A 22,226-nucleotide genomic window follows, 5' to 3' on the forward strand; every position below is an offset into this window, starting at 1 on the left:
AGGACGGGAATCCGAGTCTTTCAATTTCCAAAGACGAAACCATAAAAACCGGAAACCAGTTTTTACAGAGAAAAGTTAAATTGTTGCTGACTGAGGATGAAATTCGCTCATTTACTCATTTAGTATACTATATTGAACCTTTTCTTCAGTGGAGAAAGCAGAATGTCAAAAACTCAACCCAGAGTCTGTCCTCCGAGACTCTTACTGTTGTCGAAACACCCGGTTGGTGAAGAAATAGACAAGAACGATCCTTCACCGCCAAAGGAGATTCAATACTTGGTGAAGGAAGAAAGAGTACACAAAATTGTTCATTATGTCAAAACTGAGAGACTCCCGGAGTGCTTTATGGTTCATATGAAACACTTTCTAACTGAGTTCAATTGCTATGAATTGTTTTATGTAGAGTGATTTTTTCTCAATACGCTTTTTAAAAGAATTTTATTTTGTCTCGAGATGGAGGGAGTAACAGTTGATCAAGTTGACGCTGTTGTAGAACTAAGTTTTTTTGAAAAGGAAAGTAGCAGCAAACCTTCATGGAAATTTTGTAATCAAACAACGATGCCGCGGTCAGAAGTTGTATTTTTCGTTCAAATGTTTGTTATTTTACTGCTGATATCAATTTGTATTGTTAAATTAACCATTTTAAAACCAAATTGTGAAGAAACTTCAGTTTGGATATCAATTTTGTCAAGTTTAGTTGGATACATTTTACCAAGTCCAAGACTATGAATAAAATTATATCTACGCAAGATAGAGTCTTCATGGCCGTTGTAGGGCCTTCAGGTTCTGGCAAAACAGAGTTAATTTTCAAAATGTTGATTGGAAACACATTTTACCCAAAATTTAACAACATCATATTTCTATACAGAGAAATGCAACAAATATACATCAATTTGCAGAAAACACTTGGTGTTACGTTTAAAAAGTACGCCAATTTAGAATTTTTGAATAGTCTTGCAAACTGCCTTCTGATAATAGATGACTCGTGCGAAGAATTTTACAATGACAAAGAATTTGTTAAATTGGCCACTGCAGGGCGTCACAAAAACATTAATGTTATTTATATCAAGCACAACCTTTATCAACAGACCAAGTGGTCTCGTACAATAGACTTGAGCACGACACACTTCATTTTGTTCAAATCAGCCCGTGATAATCAACAAGTCTATTTTTCAGGTAAACAGTTGAACCGCGTTAAATTTTTAAAATGCTGCTATCAATTGGCAACGAAAGAACCCTTTGGGCATTTGCTTATCGATCTTGGTCGAAAAACTTCTGATTATTTACGATACTGTTCAAATATTACTGAGCCAGGTCCATCAATTTTCTATCTTCCATCTGATAAGGCAGAAACAACTCCTCTAAACAATGAAAGAGAAAAAACTATCTATACTGAAGCAAATGGTGCATTTGCAGCCAAAACAGTTAAGGAAATATTTGCGTAGTTGTGATAATGATGCTATACTGGTTTTGAGTGAATGTCTTCACAATGTTTTACTGGGCCATGTTAGAGTGAAAGTAAGAGACTTAGAAAATTACGGACACATTTGAAGGCGTTCTCAAGAAAAGTCATCAATGGATAAATGGCGAGCACTTTTACTATCAAAAGCCGGTTTCGAACTGATTCAACTCATTATTAAATTTTGTTTCATCCATTTGAGTTAAGCAATGTCAACTGCTGAAGAGTTTATTTTGATTCCCAAAAATCAGTTTATGAAGGAGCAACCATATTCCTCACAAATTCTAAATGACCCCAGAGTTCAGCATAGAGGTGCTCAATTTTCGTTTTTGAATCGCATGCGGCCAAATGAAAACACTGACAAAGAGAACCAAGAAATTTAGGATACAAGGGAAATAACTGATCCTACTGAGTTGTCAAAATTACATGCAGACATAATTCTTCAAAATCTCAACATGCTAGCGCCAGCAAAATTTACCAGGACGGAAAAAATAGTTAACCTCATTAAAGAATCAAAAAAGTTATTATAGACAAAAATGAAAATTTCATTGTTGACGGAGCCGCGACAGGAATAAATGTCCCTATTTTTCTCTATGATTTGCAGCAACCAACTATAAAAATAAATAGTCCAGATTATTTCAAGATTTTAGAGGCTTTAAACACAAAAGAAGACTTGGTGATCAACAGTAATGCTAAAATTGCGATCCGGAAAAGAACTCATAGAGTTACCAAACAAAAAAAGAAAACGAAAACTTTTGCGCCAAAAAGAATCAAGCACAAAGAAACCAGCCAATTACTTACAGAGGAATCCTCAGACGTCGGAAGTGGTTTCGAAACCTCAAAGGAAGACAGAACTCAGTGAGAGGAGAAGAGCTGGGAGTCTATCGACGAATGAGAAAAAATTGCTTGAGCTAAAATATACGAAAGGCCCCGCAGCATACTGAAGCATAAAAAATCTACAAGAAAGCACAAAATTGAAACCAAGTAAAGTGAAATTGTTTCTAGAGGGTAAAAAAGACCACACAAAGCATAAGAAATATAGAAAAAGATTTTCAACACTGAAATGATTGCCTATGACATAAACGAGATTTGGTCGCTAGACTTGGCTTATGTGGATAAATTAGCAAAAGAGAACAAAGATGTAAAATATTTGTTGGTTGCGGTGGACTGTCTCTCACGTTATCTACGAGTCCAAAGTCGAACCCTTAAATTCAAAGTACGCCACAGCTACAGCAGATGCGTTTAAGAAAATGATAAAGAACAAGCGTCCTAAAAAAGTGTGGGTAGATGCTGGAACAGAATTTAAGGGCTCATTCAGCACTCTTTGTCAGAAAAATGATATTGAAGTTTATAAAACTTTCAGCGAGAAAAAATCAGCATTTGCAGAAAAAAATATACGATCGCTAAAGAATTTGATATACAAGTACTTAGAAGACAAATGGACATAATCGTATATTAATCAATTAAAGAGCTTTGAACAAACCATTAACTCTAGAGTCAACAGAGTAACGAAATTGGCGCCAAATAAAGTGACAAAGAAAGACGTCCCTTACTTGATATCATTATTTTTAATGATTCAACAAATCTAGTTCGCCGACCAAAGTTTTACGTTGGGGACTTTGTGCGAATATCAAAAGCGGATCTTCCTTTTAGAAAAGGATACAAGCAAACATTTACCAACGAAGTTTTTGAGATTTACGATATCCCTACAACAAATCCTCCTACTTATAATCGCATTGACGCATCCCAGGAGCCAGTCAAGGGAAAATTTTATGAATTAGAGTTGGTCAAAGTTAGAGACAATAGTAGTGAAATAACAAAACTTTAATGAATTCACGGTTCACTTAGTTTCATCAGCCTCTGTGAATGTTTTTCCTCAAAACACCTTGTCCTCATTCAAAAATTATTTCAATGAAGAAATTAATTTGGAGGGGGATTGGCGAGTTGCTCTAAGTGAAATTATCTTCCCAGCAAAAATAAATCAAGTGAACAAGAGTGATTTGAAGATATTTTCCTCTGAAGGCCTTAAGTTTTATGAGAAAAGTATTCCATTTGATGCTGTCTCCAGACCATACGGAGGAGAACGAGCTATCATTGGAATTGGTTCCTATGAAAACCGTGATCATCTTTTGAGATCCTTAAAAACAGCTACCGGATTGCCTCATTTTGACTTTCAATTTAACAAATTCAATGGAGTTTTGTTCCTCTTTTTCGGTAAAAACGAATGAATTACTTTTCCGGATAACGAATTTCCAAGCATCCTAGGATTCAACGGTATTCATGATGGGTCTGGTTATCATATTGGATACAAGATGCTGGACACTTTTGAAAATCTGGCCATGACAGAAGACGAAGAAAAAACTTTTGCTGGTGATTATCCTTTTGATTTGTCCGCAGGGAAGCAACTGATTTTTATTTATGTTAACATAGTTGAGTATCAATACGTAGGTGATACTAAAGCTCCTCTTATTCGAGTCATTGATTCAAAACAACGCCTGAAGAACGGTACACCTGCGAAATAGAGCCAACACACAGAATTGTCTTCAGCAACTTGGAATACAAAACGTTATTATCAAAAAATTTTCAGTCAATTGAAATTCAATTGCGGACAGAAACCGGACAATTAGTTCCAGTCGCTGGAACGGGAAAAGTTATTTTGACATTAAATTTTAAAAAAATCGACTAAATGGAAGCCTACTATCAACAGCAATCGTAACCACCATGATTTTCAGGACACTATCCCCAACGAGGAAGTGGTTTTGGGGCTTTAGCAGCAGGTATTGGCAGAGCCGCATTACCGATTGCAAGAAAGTTTCTTTGGCTTGTAGCCAAAAAGATTGGAGGTGAATTAATTGTTCAAGCAGCTTCTGAGCTGGTAGAGGTTGTTACAAATAAAAATTCTCCAAACCAAGCAATAAAATCGACTGTGCAAAAAACTGTACAAAAACAAGTTGGAGGATCATTGGTCAAAAAGAAGAACATCAAGAAAAAACAGACAAAAAGCCGTTCAAAAACCATTCACAGAAAACAACCTCTGTCGAGAAGTCGGTCTCAATTCTTCTCTAAAGTTCAAAATGTTTACTATTTTACTGCCCGCAGAGGCAACACACACCACACTTGATTTATTTGAAAAACAACCTCTGCTAGTTACTTTTGATAATGCTTTTACTCAAAAAGTTGGACCTTCCTATTCCCCGGATGGTCCAATGCTTGAGTTTGAAGTTATGGGTAACAGGAACAATTTCATAGATTTGCGAAAACTTCTCCTTGAAATTAAATGCAAAGTCCCCCGAAACAATGACGGTGATTTAAGGACAGGAACTGATGCTACAAATACAGACAAGCCCTACTTAAGCAACAACGCACTGCATTCTTTATTTTCGGACTGCACTGTATCTGCTAACGGTGTTAAAATTTCCAACACAAACGGAAATTATGCACACAAAGCATTCATTGAAACAGAATTTTCGTCATGAAAAACTGCAAAAAAACACATGGCTAGTTTGTCAAGGATATTATTACGAGGATGAGCCAGCTAAAATTGATGGCCCCGACGGTCGCGCCGAGGATGTTACTGCAAGAAAAGCCCTCGTAGCCAACTCCAATGAAAACTATTTCATTTGAAAACCATCAAGTGACATTCTAAAGTGTGATAAACACCTGCTTAGTGGTATTACTCTAAGAATTTCATTCAGAAGATCTACAAATGATTTTGCTGTTATTTCCGAGTCAAACAAACTTTACAAAGTTAAAATAATTGAAGCAAATCTATATGTTAGAAAAATGACAGTATCGGATCATGTTTTGACGGCAATTGAGAAAACTCTACTAAAAACACCTGCAGTGTATCGCTATACAGAGGTTTTACCAAGAACATTTTTTAGCTACAACTGGTGTTCAAAGTTGGAGACAAGAAGATGTCTTCTCAAAGGAACCAATTCGAAGAATGATTATCGCAATGACAACAAACCGCGCGTACCTTGGAACAGATCGAACAACACCTTTTCATTATCAGAAGTTTGATTTGAGTCAAATTGTTTTTTATCGTAACGGACTTCCAATAGTTGGCACGCCCATTTCAACCGCCTCTAATCAAAGGCTTTATTTTAATACGCTTGAGGCTTTGGATTTTCTTGATAAGGGTGGTCCTGGTATATCTCTATCAGATTATCCCAACCATTTTATTATGGCCTTTGACTTAACTTCAACACAGGATGCATCGCATGATTTTATTCACCCTGAATTGACAAACTGTTCAATTTCAGTTGAGCTAACGTTTTCGAGAGCACTGACAGATAACATTGAAATTTTGTTTTTGGGAGAACGAAGTTCAACATTTTACGTGTCATCTGAGAGAAAAGTCACAAAAAAAACTCTTATTACATACCCAGTGACTAATGGATAATATTTATAATGTTAAAATTGCCAAATTGATCAACAAATGTGTTCATTTAAAATTTCTGTTTTGCGGAGTATTCCCAGCTGATAGTTTTCCTAAGCTGTTTGCAGACTCCTTTATTGTAGTCAATGCATCAAAAGCTGGAACTATAGGAACTCATTGGCTAATCGTCTGTGAAAAAACGACAAAATTTATTTTGCTGATCCATTGGGAAATTCGCTGGAATTCCACTTTGCAGTTTACAAACGGCTAAACAGTTTCTATGGAGAAGTGATTCAACTGTGTACATTGATGCCAATTCAAAAAACTAACTCAAAACTATGTGGTTTGTTTTGTATTTATAATGCTCATGTTATTTTTAGCAATAAATACCCTTACAAGATGTACATGAATGATGATGACCTACTACGATTTGCAAAGAATATGCTTTAATTCATTTTTTACTCCTCTGTTTTCAGTTAAAGAAACGATCTCAAAAAAATTTAATTTTTGTATTTTTGTTCAAGTACAATTTTTACAAACAACGTTTTACTGTCAACATTAAGCGAACCATAACCACTAAGTATAATATCAATAATTTTTGAAAATTCATTGTAGTGTTCATTGTAATATATCTCCACAAAGCGTTGATTAGTCAAAAGTGGTACAAAGTCAGTTTGAGTTTGAACATTTTGCTTTACAGTATGACAAATGCTGGGTAGTTTCTTCATAGAAAAGAAGTTTCTGTGCAGATTCTCTTGTTGTAGACAGTAGTCAACTGCGTCAATAAATTTTTCAAAAATTGGCCCGTGAACAACGAACCCGTCCAAATCATAAATGAGACATTTAAAGCAGGTAAATAAACAAGGTATGGCATAAGCTTTTGAGCTGTCGGTTCCTTCTAAGCTTGATAGAATTTCAGATGAAATTAGAACATGGTAATGAACAAAAGTGTTGTGACAAAATAAACTTTTTTAGTGGTATGCAAACGCAAAATTAGCAATTTTATTTTTGTCCAAGTTTGGTTTACAAAAGAAAAGAAGAAAGCAATATGATTTTTGAAATTGTCGAAAATAATCTGGAGAACGTTCGTACATTGCTTCAGCCATTTTATTTTTCTACCTTGTAGGCTAAGTTCTTTCTGTGCTAGATTTTTCTTGACTTTCGATAGGGGTTGACTCTCGTCTTCCGAATTCGTATCGTTGCTTGAACGAATATGCTGTGAAAATCTATCGTTCTCGCCTTCTCTTCTTTTAATTGCCTTCGATGTGACTTTTGGAGGCTCAGTTTGTACTGTTAAAGGAACCTCTGTGTCCTTTGAATCGATCAGATCTCTGATTCTGTGGATATGTTCCACTAGTCTATCAAATTCTGAAAGACAAAGGTTTACTCTTTGGGAGAATTTGTAATCATCATCACTTTGGTTGTTCCTTCTGAACAGCTTTATTGCAACATAGGTACCAGAATTTTCATAGGTTTTAGTTGAGACCCTTACAATTCTTTTTGCAGTTTCTGAGATATCAATAAACTGATCGCAGAATTCTATGTATTTCTTGAGTGCTTCAGATTTTTCCATTTTAATGCACTCAGGTGATATACTGTTTATTATGAGAGAGTAAAATCAAATGAATGGTTGGAAAAGGAAATATAATTGAAGTACTACAAAACACATACTCACAGAGCTGCTAGACTTTGAGCACTATAAAAATGTGATTGGTCGATAACAATTCCTCAGAACCTAAATCATATTAATATAAAAGCATAATTGCGAAGAAACTCTAGCGTATTGTAACTATAGTCAACAGTACATAGCTTTCAAGACACCCAATTACAAAATAAAAGCAAATGTTAGAAATTGAACTTTGATCCAGGAGTGATAATACCAAGACCAAATACCATAAAAACATTACGCATTTTATCCAGCTTACTAAAGAGAATACACCTTATCTCTGGGGTCCATGTCAAAACTATAAGATAATAAAATACACTATGTTAAGTTGTTTGCCAAAAGCAATCGCTTATCAGTCTGGGTTTACGCCTGTTCTGAATTTAACTTAGTGCAAAACTCTGTATAAACAAATAAAACTTTACGACATATAGTTCTCAACCACAATACGCATGTGTTGAAAAGTGAACAAATTTCTTGTTTATATTCTTTGAGCACTTCGTCGTTTTCAACAGTCAAATTTTCGTTGCAGTTCTTGAAATAAGAAGCAAAATGTCTCCGGTAGTTATTATTCTGAAAAGCGAGAAAAGCTTAGAGAAAAGAACAATAGCTTACGAAACATACAGGAAAGAAATAATTGTTATTATTGAACAAGGATGGACAAACGATACCTGGGTTACATCAAATCACATGTCTCTTCCGGTAGTTATGTTAGATTTCATCCAGTCATTTCGTTTTGAAAAACCATTACTAAAAGGCTCCCAGTACACATTGGATTTTGTGACAAATTACACCAGAGAGTTTATGTTTGACACCTCTGTTCTTGAAGCAAATGTTCGGAAGATCTTCTACGACTACGACTTGAAAGAAATACCTTTATACGAAAATCAAGAAGGATATTGGAGAGATCTCGAAAGGATCGAGGCTCTCTGGAAAATTCCCAATATTGATAGCCCTGACTGTGAAATTAATGACAGTGAAAACTATCTGAATTTCTCACCAGAGACTCCTACTACACCAGTGTTTCGATCAGTAGATGATCTCAACTGCTCGGACAGTCAAGTGACTCCACCCGCATGCCGATGTCTTGCACCCAAAAAACGAAAACTTGTCAGTATTTCTGACAAAGATTGAAGAAATCGGATCCAGAGAAAAACCTGATAAACAGAATGACACTATACTGAAGAGAAAACAAACTGCTATAATGTTCAAATTATTCAATCTTACTAACTCTATAACCCAATATAAAAACGAATGAAATTTTACATTCTTTTGAAAATTTTTTTTGCAGCTAACTCTTGAGAATAAACACTACAATAAATGTTTTGGAAAGCAACAGGGTGATACTACTGGGAATAGCACTTGGTAAATTTTTATGGGAAACAATAAAAAAAGAGAAAGATCAAAGAAATCAAACAAATTCAACATTTATCGGAAAACCATAATAGGTGCTCAGTTGAGAAAATGACAAAAACTTTGCAAATTTCAGAAAATATTTAACAGAAAATCTTCTCTTGTGTGAACGGGTGTCTGTAAAACATACTGCATATACTGTTGCTCTATTGTTGAAATACATTCAACATTTCTTTAAACAAAAAGTGGACAAAATTTAAAAAATGAAAAAAATTTCGATAATTTTGTACAGTAAACAAATGAAAATTTCCAAAGTTATTTTCCCTTTTTGAGGAAAAATTTGTTCCCCAGGTTGTTTCACAGACGCAGTGCAACAATTAACGTCTGAATAATGACCCAGTGGAATCAATGTTTTTCATTTTATTTTGAAAATACATCAGTTCAACAGAAAACCACTTTTAAAAAATCAAAAAAGTTCATCGAAAAACAACCCTATATCTGCAACCTATCCACCCTATGGGGTTAAGAGCCAGAAAATGAGCACTGAAAACTAAATTTTTGACGATTTCAAAAAAATGCATAAGTGTTGATACAAACCCGAAACCTGAAGAAATAGGTGAAGCCGAGGTCCTACAGAGCTGAAAACACGATTTTTGGAATCAGCGACCTCGAAAACAAGGCGTAGCCGACGTTTTCAAGCCGATTTTAACATATTTTGTTAATGTTTTTAAAGATATTTGGACCCCCAAATTCTCCTCTATAGGCTACCGCATTGTACTCCTCTGAAAGAAAAGTAAAAACGAAAAAAAGGCTTAAAAAGGGGGCTTTCCCCTCTTTCAATGAGGTCCTAAATCTTAAGCACCATATATCTCTAGTATATATTCTAATCAGAGTGTAAGAGAAAGCTCACATTTTTTTTCAAGTTAAAAAAGCGAAGCATTTTTAATGAAGAAGAAAAAAAACTAAACTAAAATAAGGGGAGGGGATTGAACTTAGCGAGTACCGAAGAAGTACTCACGGTGGATTGGCGCTGACACAAGATGGAATAGTTTTTCCAGTCTTGTGTCCCTCTTTTCTTCAGGGGTAACGAATATTTGGTACTTCATAAGATCAACCAGGCGGAAGTGCTCATTTCCACCAATGTCGAGCAACATTACCAGCCCCTCAATCTTTTTTAGAGGAATTTCTGTATAATTGTTTTTGTGGAGGGTGGACTCATTGAATATAACCGTTATTTCTTTAATGATATGTTTTCTGTAGGGGAAGATATAGGGGCACCAGAAAGATTTTTGTTCACAATCCATTTTTAACTTAGATTTTGGAATTGCGATTAGAATTTTAAAGAGAGTTAATAGACTAAAGAGACTGAAAAGTGTGACTTGAAAAGTGTGACTGAATTTGGAAAATGAGGGTAGGCGGACTTCCGGTTGTCAGCTATTAATAAAACATACTACCAATATTTAACACATATAACCAAACCCCAAACAAAAATAAAATTTCCTAACGAAAAGGGTTCCAACCAGACTTGATACAGAAAACCAGTTGTTACCGATGGCTTTGATCCTGTGGAACATCAATCGAGCGGTAGGCCGCACCTTGGCACCCCAGAGCTTAATCTCGTAAAACATAAACTGGCGGTACGTCTGATCAAAAGAGTGTTTAACAATTGAATTAGGAAAAAGATGTGGTGACCATTCAATTCAAATTGATTTTAAGTAGGTTGTGTCTGAGCTCCATTCCCTTTGGGTACCGAATCAATCGTAAAAACTTCGAGTGGGTGCCTAGAGGCTTCCGAAAACTAAATGAACACAGATTATAGCCAAATGTTAAGGTTAAATTTAAAGAACTGATAAGAACAAAAATGTTCATAGAAAAGAGGGTGTGACTGAAGTCTACGTAAGTTCCTCTCAAGCTAGAACACCGTTAGAATTGGGCGTAGTGGTTTTATTCGATCATTCTTTTGGGTACGTAACACTCATTTTCAAAATTTGGTTGCTATCAGAAAGTTGATCAAACTCAAACTTTGCCTACTGTTTGCTTAAAGCCATTTGCAGAAATGAGCTGCCAGTGTGATATCTGCCAGAAAACTGCTTCAAGATTCCGCAGCTTAAGGAGACATCGAAAAGCAATACACAACATCAAAACCCAGAACAAGCCACTTCAGTGCAATGATTGCAACTTTGAATCACCATCGCCAGTCGGAATGATCCATCATACAAAGCAACTGCACGGATCCGAAACCATTCATCATTGTGTTTATTGCAGCAAAACTCTCTTACTGAAATCAGTGTTCGAAGATCATATGAAACTAAATCACGGAATGCCCCAGTGGAGAAACAATGGATACAGTGGTGACCTACTCGTGATGTCATCAATAAGTGGAAACTTACGGTCGATTCAATTGCACACGTCAGGCAACGAAAACGACGTGCTTGAATATCTCATGAATCAAAAACATGAGTTTCAACAGATCGTCAGAAGTGAGACTGAAGCCGGACCGAAGAAAATTAAATTTGCAGCAAAAATAAAAATGTTGAAAGACGTATCTGAACAAGAAGAACCAGAACACTTCCATTTTTTCATAAACTCAGAAATGACCATCGTCTACCCTGGGGAGAATCTGACAGATGAATAGTTCTGCAATAAAATTGAACAAATAATAAACAGTATCTCGACAATAACAACAAATGGAAGCGGATGGTGTTTCGAAAAGCTTCTGTCATTCGAAATAAAATTGTCAAGGTTCTCCCCAATTCGTGCTGGCTCCTACATTGCTTTGCCAATGAAGTACCAATCAGAGCAATCGCTACTGAACATCAGGAACTACGAAGATCCAAACTGCTTTCTATCGAGTTTCCAAGAAGTGGGATCAGGAATTTGTGGTGGACCTTCTGCTACTAAGCGACGGTAAAATTTTCCACTACGTCCTCATCACCGAGTTGGTAAATTTAGTACATAAAATTCGTGGTAGAAAACATCATTCACGTTCTCAAATATTCCGAAATTGTTTTCATGTAAATAGCAACATTGAAGTTATGGAAAGACACAAAAAACTTTGTAGCAGCTATGAAGCGGTTCACATCAAAATGCCGAAAGAGAATGCATGCATTCTAAAATTCAAAAAGTTTCTAGCCAGGTTCTTTGCACCAATTGTGTTATATTTCGACATAGAGTCGCTTCTACTACCTGTGCACACAGCATTCAATAACCCAAAAATAAGTTCAAGTAACAACATTGAAAAACATGTTCCGTCGGGCTTTTGTATAACTGCAATTGAACAGTCCACACAAAAACAGCTAATGTTCAAATTGGTACACTCACCAAACTGTATGCCCGACTTCATCAAAACAGTAGAAAGTCTAGCATATGATATTCACAACAGAAAACAACAACATAAAATGTTCACTGGTCAGCTCGATCAAACCAAAAGTGAAGTTAAAGCCTGCTGGATCTGTGGTTTGGACTTCAATGCAGAAGATATCAAAGTGTTAGATCATTGCCACTACTCGGGTGAGTTCCTCAGTTGGGCGCACAACACATGCAACTTGAAGCGTAGAAGTCTAAATTTCATCCCTGTGGTTGCCCACAACCTATCAAACTATGACTTGCATCATATATGTCAAGCCATTCATTATTGCAGCTCTAATAGTAAACTACAAGTTATCCCTCAAACAGATGAAAAATATATATGTCTGATAATCAGAGTAAAGGTTGGCAAGTACAAAAACAAAAAAGGTGAAATGATTGAACTTTTCGAAAATATGCGCTTTCTTGACTCTTTCCGTTTCATGGGAATGTCACTTGAAAAATTGGTGTCTTTTTTGCCCACAGATGGATTTAAAATTATTGATAACCATTTCGAAGAGAAATTTGTGAAAAAGCAAGTAAAATTGTTGCATCAAAAAAGTTTCTACCCATACAGTTACTTTGACCATTTTGAAAGATTCAGTGAAAAACGTTTGCCTACCCTAAACAAGTGGAAAAACACGTTAGCTGGTGTTGAAGTTTCTACAACACTCGAAAACCTGGCGCATGCTAACCAAGTGTTTCGAACATTTAAGTGCAAAAAATTAGGCGATTATTATGATTTGTATCTGACAACTGACACCCTACTGCTGGCTTGTGTGTTTGAAAAATTTCGCAAAGTGTGCTATGAAACTTATGGCCTTAATTGCGCTCAGTATTTCTCTGCAACAAACTTAGCGGGTGATGCATATCTCAAAACATGTAACATTAACGTTAGGCTGCTTGAAGAGAGAGAACATCTTGATATGGCAGAAAATCTTATGCGCGGTGGCATGTCCTCAGTTTACTCGAGTAGACTTTTCAAAGCTAACAACAAATATTTGCAGGATATTTGTAAAACAGTTCCTTCGGTTTCACAATCGACGCAAATAATCTCTATGGGGGCATAATGCAAACCTGTTGTCTACCAATTGGTGATTTTGAACTCGTTGAGATGCCACTGAGTGAGCTGTTGCAAACCACAGAAGACTCACCATACGGCTTCATCGTGGAGGTGGACCTGGAATATCCCCCGGAATTGCACGACATTCAGAGTGACTATCCACTTGCTCCAACCAGAGAGTCTGTCGAAGTTATCTGGTTGAGTCAATACCAGGAAAATCTGAGATAGAAAATGAATGTAAAGATTAGTACGAAGAGCAAAAAACTGCTCCAAACTATGTTTGCCAAGCCCCACTATACCGTACACTATTTGACTTTACAGCTGTATTCGGAGCTCGGTCTGAAAGTGACTAAAATTCACCGAGTGCTCAGATTCCTGCAAGGGCTTTGGTTAGCTCCCTATATAGAGTCAAATAGCAGAAAGAGAGAGCAGGCTACAAACAAATTTGACGAGAATTTCTTCAAATTAATGATAAATAGTGTGTACGGGAAAATGTGTGAAAATCCGAGAAAACGTACCAACGTCATGCTAGTAAGATCCGAGAAAGAGCTGCTAGAACAAAGTTCAAAGTTTAACTTTAAGTCGTTCAAAATCTTTAACCCGAACCTGGCTTCAGTAACTCTTTGTCGCACTGAGTTCACTTGGTCAAAGCCAATGATCATTGGAGCCACAATACTGGATCTCTCCAAAATGTTTATGTTCTGGTTTCATTATAATACAATGAAAGAAAACTTTGCTTGCAAACTTTTGCACAGTGATACACACTCCCTGCCGTATGCAATTATGACAGAAGACCTCTACGCTGACCTAAAAAACAATCCCACTCTCTCTAAAGAATTCGATTTTTCGAACTACCCAAAGGAATCAAGCCTCTACAACCCGACCAATAAAAAGAAAGTCCTCAAATTCAAAGATTAACTGGCAGGATCAGTAATGACAGAATTTGTTGGAATCAAATCCATGATGTACTCCATAATCACAGCAGGTATGTTTTTCCAGTTGTTTTACTTATCCAAAAAAACTTTGCAATTATGTTCTTTAAAAATCTGAGACTTCTAGATATGTTTAATCCAAACAAACACCTCAAAATTCTTTAATATAAAACCAAAGGGCATACAAAATTCCGGTAAAAAAACGGGGGAAAATGTTTGTTTTTCTCATTTAGATACCCAGAAAAAGAGCATGAAGGGCATATCCCTCTCCACACAACGCTTATTCAATCACCAGTCTTTCAAAAAAGTCCTTGAGCAACAATCAACTGAACGTGCACCGAACTACCGCAATAGCGTCAAAAAAACATGACATTTTTACAGTACGCACGATCAAAGTTTGTTTGTCCGCCTACGATGATAACCGCTTTATTTTTGACGACGGTGTAACAAGCTTACCTTTTGGCCACTAAAAAATTGTAGACGACATTTTCATGCGAGAAATTCTGGATAACTGGGACGTAAATATGGACAACACCAACAATTCTGAAGGGGCAGAAACTACTCCTGGTAACGGCGACGAACGCCCGGAAATACAAAATTTGAATTCAAGCACGCTGGGTGATAAGTCAGACAACAGTTTCAAGGAGACAGATTGGGGTTTCCTTCAACGCACGTACAATGAAAGTGAGTTGGAAGTAAATAGCTGTGAAGCGAGCGAAGAACCACGCACACCCAGCCATAACAAATTCATTTTATTTGAAGCTGAAGAGAGCGACGAGGAAACCCCAGTTGTTCCTCACAAGCGTGCACGGCGTGCAATTTTATATAAATCTAGTACTGGCTCCCATTAAAAACAATCAAAAACTTGCTTTAAACTTTTTGCACGTTGCTAATTTAGTGAACAGAACTGGTAAAATTTATGGAATAAACGTTTTGTATGTGTGCTGATAATGTGCCGGGCAAAATTAGCCCGTATTTCCTTATTCCTAACGGTTATTGATTACAATTAAAAGTTTGGACTAACGCCTTGAAGCTAATTAAATTCACTTGTACTTTTATTTTTGATAAGCTGAGACAAGAAAGCAGAAATTCTTGATACAAACACCAACCAACTTTCCCGGTTAGAAAGGGGAAAACAAAATTCAACTCAAAGCATGAAACTGTTAGAAGAACTAAATGAAACAGCTAAGTTTTATTCCACTCTAAGTTAGAGAAATTCTAAGAGGATATCTAAAAAAGACCATGCCTGTATTGTAACGGGGGGGGGACAGGTCCCCCCCGTTATAAACCAGGCATTTTCACTACTACTCAACAATGACCATTAAGGTCAACCTAAAGTCAACCATGACCAATAATGTCGATCTAAAGTCTATGATCATATCCAATACCGGTCGACAACTGTCTTTTCATACCCGATATCGGTCCACCATGGTCTTTTCATGAGTCGACCTCTCAACTGGGGTTTTGTTAATGCCAATTCTACTCCAGGAACTAATCCTGGCTATTCAATTCCGGCTTTAATTTATTGATGTACATCGTTTCAATTGTCATTAGTTTTTACCCCACGAGTATGACCCACTCAAATTTCCACACTGTACCACTACATCCGATGAGATTTTGTCCAACCGGAGAATATGTTTTGTTGCCTTGAAACAGGGTGCAAAATATCGGCTGTCTAAGTTAATAATGATGAAAATGCATCTATTTTAACTTCATATACAACAACCTGTTTGGATTCTCTACCAAAAGATGATTTCAGGCTGGACAAGCAGTGTCTTAGTTTCATCGCTGTAAAAACTTCAATACAGCTACTTTTGAAATTACTCGCCAAATTCGGAATGATGTCTCCTCTGTATAGAACAAAAGTCATCCTAAATTCTTGGTTTTCTGTTCAGATCTTTTAATTCTCTTTCCGTACTCTCAATGGTCTGTACTTTTACTGGTAGCAGTACAACAAAAATTCCCAATAATGGTCAGGAACCTCTTTTTGCTTTTGCCCCGCTCAAAACTATCATCTAGCCAGTTTTATTTTAATTTTGAACCCGTTAGAAATAAGGTTTTTAAGCCAGATCTCTTAATTTCATTTCCGTAATTTCAAAAGTCTATACTACTACTAGCAGTACGACAAAAATTCTCGACAATGCTTCTCAAAATAATCATCTAGCCGGTTTTGATTTGATATTTGAAACCATAGGGAATAGAAAGAAGCAATATAAAAAGTGAACGGTAAAAAAGTCTTAAAAATTAAAAACTTCAATTTACGGAAATTTCTCTTCCCCTTCTATAAAGTGTTTGGGCAGTTCGAAAATCGAAACTCAAATAATTTATACAAATCGAACTCAAATAATTTATACGGCCATTTATGACAAAAACCTCTCCTCCTCTAATGTGGCTCCAATGATGCTCCAACATGGGGACATCGAAGCACTGATTGCGCGCAATGGTTGCAGAGAATGGAGTTACGCAGAAAAGCCAAGCTAACTTTTAATTTGATATATGTAACAACGTCAAAATATGGATCCTCTTTTAAGTTTTGTCCCGCTGATTCTTAATGGCAATCTCTTTTTGGTCATCAAAGCTGACAGGTTTTGCTGTAGAAGATTAATGGACAGCAGATGCCTCTCTTGAATGCAATTTTTCTCCGTTCATGGTTCATTTTTTCGTGGTCTCATGATGTTTATATGTATCTAGTTTGTTTTTAAGTACACTTTTAATTTTGGGCCCATATGCATCATATTTTATTGGGCTTCATCATGAGCTATTTTATTTCATCTCGCTGAGATTTCTCCTAGCAAAGTAGTTTTTGGGACTTTATTTGGAGATCATCGCATAATTGGTCAGACGAAATGGCATATGAATAGGGTATTTCTTGTGCTTGATGTCGGTATCGCAACCTTTTGGACAACGTAACGCGTGAGCTACCTGAATCCCTCTTCCATGTGCAGAGTTCTTTTTATTTTCCCAGCCGTATCGTAGGGCAATGTCATCTCTAACTTTTTGCTTGGTTAGATGAAATCTATTTCTTTGCAAGGGTAACGCATCCAATCACCAGCATGCTCCTTTTTCCTTGCAATATATAGAGAATAAACCCTAATTTCATCAAGGATATCTTTCATTTGCAAAAAAAATTCTAGCTGCTGTGCGGAAGTTTCCAAGGATCTGTTCCTCCATAGCAATTGGGTATCCACCACTCGACTCATACACGGAATCACACAGTTAAGAGGTCTTTGATACTCGTTTTCCCTGTCTCTGGGTAACAAACTGTTCAGGTCACAGTCTTTCAACAGAAAAAAAAAACATAATTCTATGCCTACTTCTAGATAAAAGATAGTTTGGCGATGAAGGGATCAAACAGTTATTTAATTATATTTTCTGAATTTTAAAATACCTTGCGGAGTATGACGTCCTTTTTCAATGAAGTGAAAACTATGTTGAAATGAATTTCCGTCTGACTTATAGATATTATGAGGAATGCATGAATTTGCTGAGCAAAATAGTAGTAGGAGTGTGATCAAGTATTGTTTGTAATGACCGCCATTGTCATCCCTATCTACCACCAAAAATCTTTTTAAAAAACTTCTCTGCTTGTTTCGCTATTTCGTTTTTCCAATTTTATGATGCTTCTTCACGCTGTATCCAATAGCCCTTCCGCGTTCGATTAAATTTTTCAGTACAATTTTTGAAGACTGAAGCGTACCATTAGCATTTCGATCACAGGCGCACTACTAGTGGGTTATATTCTGATCGTCAGAAAAAAACTTTGATTGGAAAAAAAGAACACACTTTATTGATTTTTGATGCCTCTTATTAGTATTCTCATAGGAATTGATTAACTTTGAATACATGTTATGATGTCTTATAGGAAATTCTAACTGCTGCTTAAAATGATAAATAAAATTACGCCTCATTTTTTAAGGCAAGATCTTTGTTAGGAGTGCTTAATGCGTTCTTGGCAAAACTTTAAAATTGCTTCATTATTTCTAACACCGACGCGTCAACAAAGAGCAAAAATGGCATATTCAATGCCACTAGTTTGTCTCAGTCAAAATTGTACTTTTTTTTTGAAAAAAATTGAAGATTCTAATTAGAATTCTTTTACAATGATTCTGCCTATGACACTATTTATCTTATTTTTACTCTTTGCATTACTTCTGCTTATTATATCTTTAACACTTTGTCAATGGCAATATTTCTAACCCCTGGGAATATATGTGCTATCAGACAGCTTGCGTCGTATGGAGACAAAAACTAAACAGGCAGTTGAAATTCTGACGGCGACTTTAACAGTCTTCTACAAAATTTGCTTGATGTAATCCTACATGAAACTCCAAAAGAATCATCATTTGACTCCGTCACCAGATATTTTCCCTATAAAAGCTATCAAACTACCCAGGTTGAGGTCCCAGACGGAAAGTCGATATGTCCAGACCGTCCCAGACGGAAAGTGCCTATGTCCAGACCGTCCCAGACGGAAAATGCCTATGTCCAGACTTTCGTGCGTTCACAAGACCTTCGTGCGTTCATGTCCAGACTTTCGTGCGTTCACCAGACTTTCGTGCGTTCATGTCCAGACTTTCGTGCGTTCACCAGACTTTCGTGCGTTCATGTTCAGACTTTCGTGCGTTCATGTCCAGATTTTCGTGCGTTCGACAGACTTTCGTGCGTTCACCAGACTTTCGTGCGTTCACCAGACTTTCGTGCGTTTATGTCCAGACTTTCGTGCGTTCACCAGACTTTCGTGCGTTCATGTCCAGACTTTCGTGCGTTCACCAAACTTTCGTGCGTTCATGTCCAGAACTTTCGTGCGTTCACCAAACTTTCGTGCGTTCATATCCAGACTTTCGTGCGTTCACCAAACTTTCGTGCGTCCACCAGACTTTCGTGCGTTCATGTCCACACTTTAATGCGTTCATCAGATTTTTGTGCGATCATGTCCAGGCTTTCGTGGCCAAAGTGTGGAGCATACCCAACAAAAAGGAGCACAATTGGACTTAAATTGACGATTTCGTGTCCAAAACATTGTTCGGTGATCGAAAAAGTTAAGCCTCATCGAGCGCGGATACTTTTTCAGAAGTAATTGAGAACTTGTCCAAAATGGTTTGCTCAGTCCATTTTTTTATTTCATCCCCAATTATGGCTAAATTGGAGCCTGCACACCAAAAATGAGCACAATTAGACTAAAATTGACGATTTTGTCACCAAAACAATGTTCGGTGATAGAAAAAGTTCAGACACTTTTTTGGACCTAGGTAAAAACTTGTCCAAATTAGTTCGGTCAGTCTGAATTATTAAACCTATCACCAATTGTGGCTAAAGTGGAGCATATCCACCAAAAATGAGCACAATTGGACCTAAATTGACGATTTCGTGTCCAAAACAATGTTCGGTGATCGAAAAAGTTAAGCCTAATCGAGCGCGGATACTTTTCCAGAAGTAATTGAGAACTTGTCCAAAATGGTTTGCTCAGTCCATTTTTTTATTTCATCCCCAGTCATGGCTATATTGGAGCCTGCACACCAAAAATGAGAATAATTGGACTAAAATTGACGATTTGGTCACCAAAACAATGTTCGGTGATAGAAAAAGTTCAGATTTTTTCTGGAACTAGGTAAAAACTTGTCCAAACTAGTTTGGTTAGTTCGATTTTTTAATTTTATCACCAATTGCTGCTAAAGTAGAGCCTGCACATCAAAAATGAGCACAATTGGACTAAAATTGACGATTTGGTCACCAAAACAATGTTCGGTGATAGAAAAAATTCAGATACTTTTTTTTGAACTAGGTAAAAACTTTTCCAAATTAGTTCGGTCAGTCCGATTTTTTAATTTTATCACCAATTGTTGCTAAAGTGGAGTATACCAACCAAAATGAGCACAATTGGACTAAAATTGACGATTTGGTCACCAAAACAATGTTCGGTGAAAGAAAAAATTCAGATACTTTTTTGGAACTAGGTAAAAACTTGTCCAAATTAGTTCGGTCAGTCCAATTTTTTAACTTTATCACAAATTGTGGCTAAAGTGGAGCTTACCCACCAAAAATGAGCACAATTGGACTAAAATTGATGATTTGGTGTCCAAAACAATGTTCGGTGATCGAAAAAGTTAAGCCTCATCGAGCGCGGATACTTTTTCAGAAGTAATTGAGAACTTGTCCAAAATGGTTTGCTCAGTCCATTTTTTTATTTCATCCCCAATTATGGCTAAATTGGAGCCTGCACACCAAAAATGAGCACAATTGGACTAAAAGCGACGATTTGGTCACCAAAACAATGTTCGGTGATAGAAAAAGTTCAGATACTTTTTTGGAACTAGGTAAAAACTTGTCCAAATTAGTTCAGTAAGTCCATTTTTTTAATATTATCACCAATTGTTGCTAAAGTGGAGCAAACCCGTCAAAAATGAGCACAATTGGACTAAAATTGATGATTTGGTGTCCAAAACAATGTTCGGTGATCGAAAAAGTTAAGCCTCATCGAGTGCGGTCAGTTCTTGTGTCCGGGTCAATGTGTTGTTCAAATTAATGCACATATGATACGAAGAGTTACATTTTTGTGTTTAAGGCAAATCAAAAGGATAAATAGCCTGCTTGCTTCGAAAAAGATTCTTCGGTGAAAACTTTTGCATTGGGTCTCAAAATGTTATAATTTTTTCACTGTACTAACAGAAAAAACATTAAATTTATTGTTTTTAAGGGACTCCACGCTTAAAATCCGTTATGGTTTTCAATAAATCAGGCGTGAAAGAAAGGTTGCGCGAAAAGAAAGGGTCTTTAATGTATGTTTTAAGCATGAAAATTGGAGAAAGTTTTTGAAACTTTTCAAGTTTTTTTAGGTGAATTTTCAAGTTTATCAAAGTATTTTACCATTACAGAACATTTTTGTGGCATATGTATGCTTGTTATTCTGCTTAGAAACTCAACTTTCTATATATGTATAAAAAACTATCGTTTTTGAAGGTAAAGGTTAAAAAAATTGCAAGGAATTGGAAAAAAAGTGAAAAAAACGCCTTTTTTCACAATCAGTCCTGTTTTAAAGTTGTGTTTGTACGTCGAAACTATGATTTCAAGTACGCATCGTGCAGCTTAATATCGCAGCTTTGTAACTAAACCAATTTTAATCAAAAAATACGCAAAAATTTTTTGAGAAATTGGTCAAAGAGTACTACGTACTTGAGGTCGAAATTTCGAAAAAATTCGAATTTTCAAAATTGTTTTTGTTAATATCTTCGGGCATAGATAGAGTAAGAAAGCGTTCTATAGCTCAAATTGAAGCTTAGCTAATGTGCTTTACGATCATGTATATCATTAAAGGGTTCGCTGGGACCTACGATCAAGTTTTTCCGCTTACACTAAAAAATGCCGAAAATCAGCTGTTTTGGACCAGGGGGTCAAAATCATCAAAATTTAAAAACTGTTTTTCGGAACTTTTTTATGCTCCAGATGATAGCCCTTTTCGTCCTGATTCCAAAACACCTTCATTTTTAAATATCCGTTCAGTAGTCTTTGAGAAATTGCCCTTTAAAATCAGCCTGGGGCGACCCAATATAGCTATATATAGCTTGGGGCGGCTTATAGCAGGCAAAATATAGCTGGAACTCATGAATATATAAAAATATATAGCTATATTGCAACAGGTGCAGTTTTGGAGCTTTTGAAATATGCAATTTGAGTTTGATCCTCTTTACAGGTAAGTTATATCCGTTGACCATATGAAAAATTCGAATGGCGTGCGTCGTGGTCAAATGACAGCGGAACGCCGACTGAGCATGTCATCTGACAGCAGGAGGTGTGCTATGAAGCGCTGTCCGGCTAGACCATATAATTAACCTGTAATGAGGTGCATATTGCTATAGCGAAATGAAATGTATCGGAATTCCGTTTAAGCCTCCAGATGATAGTAGTAAGTTACCGTATTGAATGAAATGGAATGAAAAGGACATGTCTCCTGCAGAACCCCCCCCCCCACCGAATGGCACAATGGTAGCTGTAGCTCGAATCGATGCTGCAGAACAGCGATTGAGTGCAGAGGA

At 36.6% G+C, this 22,226-nt stretch overlaps 1 protein-coding gene across 1 annotated transcript in view; it reads right to left on the bottom strand.

The window, feature by feature from the left end:
- Window positions 1-22,226, bottom strand: part of LOC142351509 (uncharacterized) — a 151,521-nt gene that overhangs the window by 9,129 nt on the left and 120,166 nt on the right. The gene's annotated exons all lie outside the window — the stretch shown is intronic.

The sequence above is a fragment of the Convolutriloba macropyga genome, chromosome 13 (genome assembly GCF_964194025.1).
Source record: "Convolutriloba macropyga chromosome 13, txConMacr16.3, whole genome shotgun sequence".
In the NCBI taxonomy this organism is placed as follows: Eukaryota; Metazoa; Xenacoelomorpha; order Acoela; family Convolutidae; genus Convolutriloba; species Convolutriloba macropyga.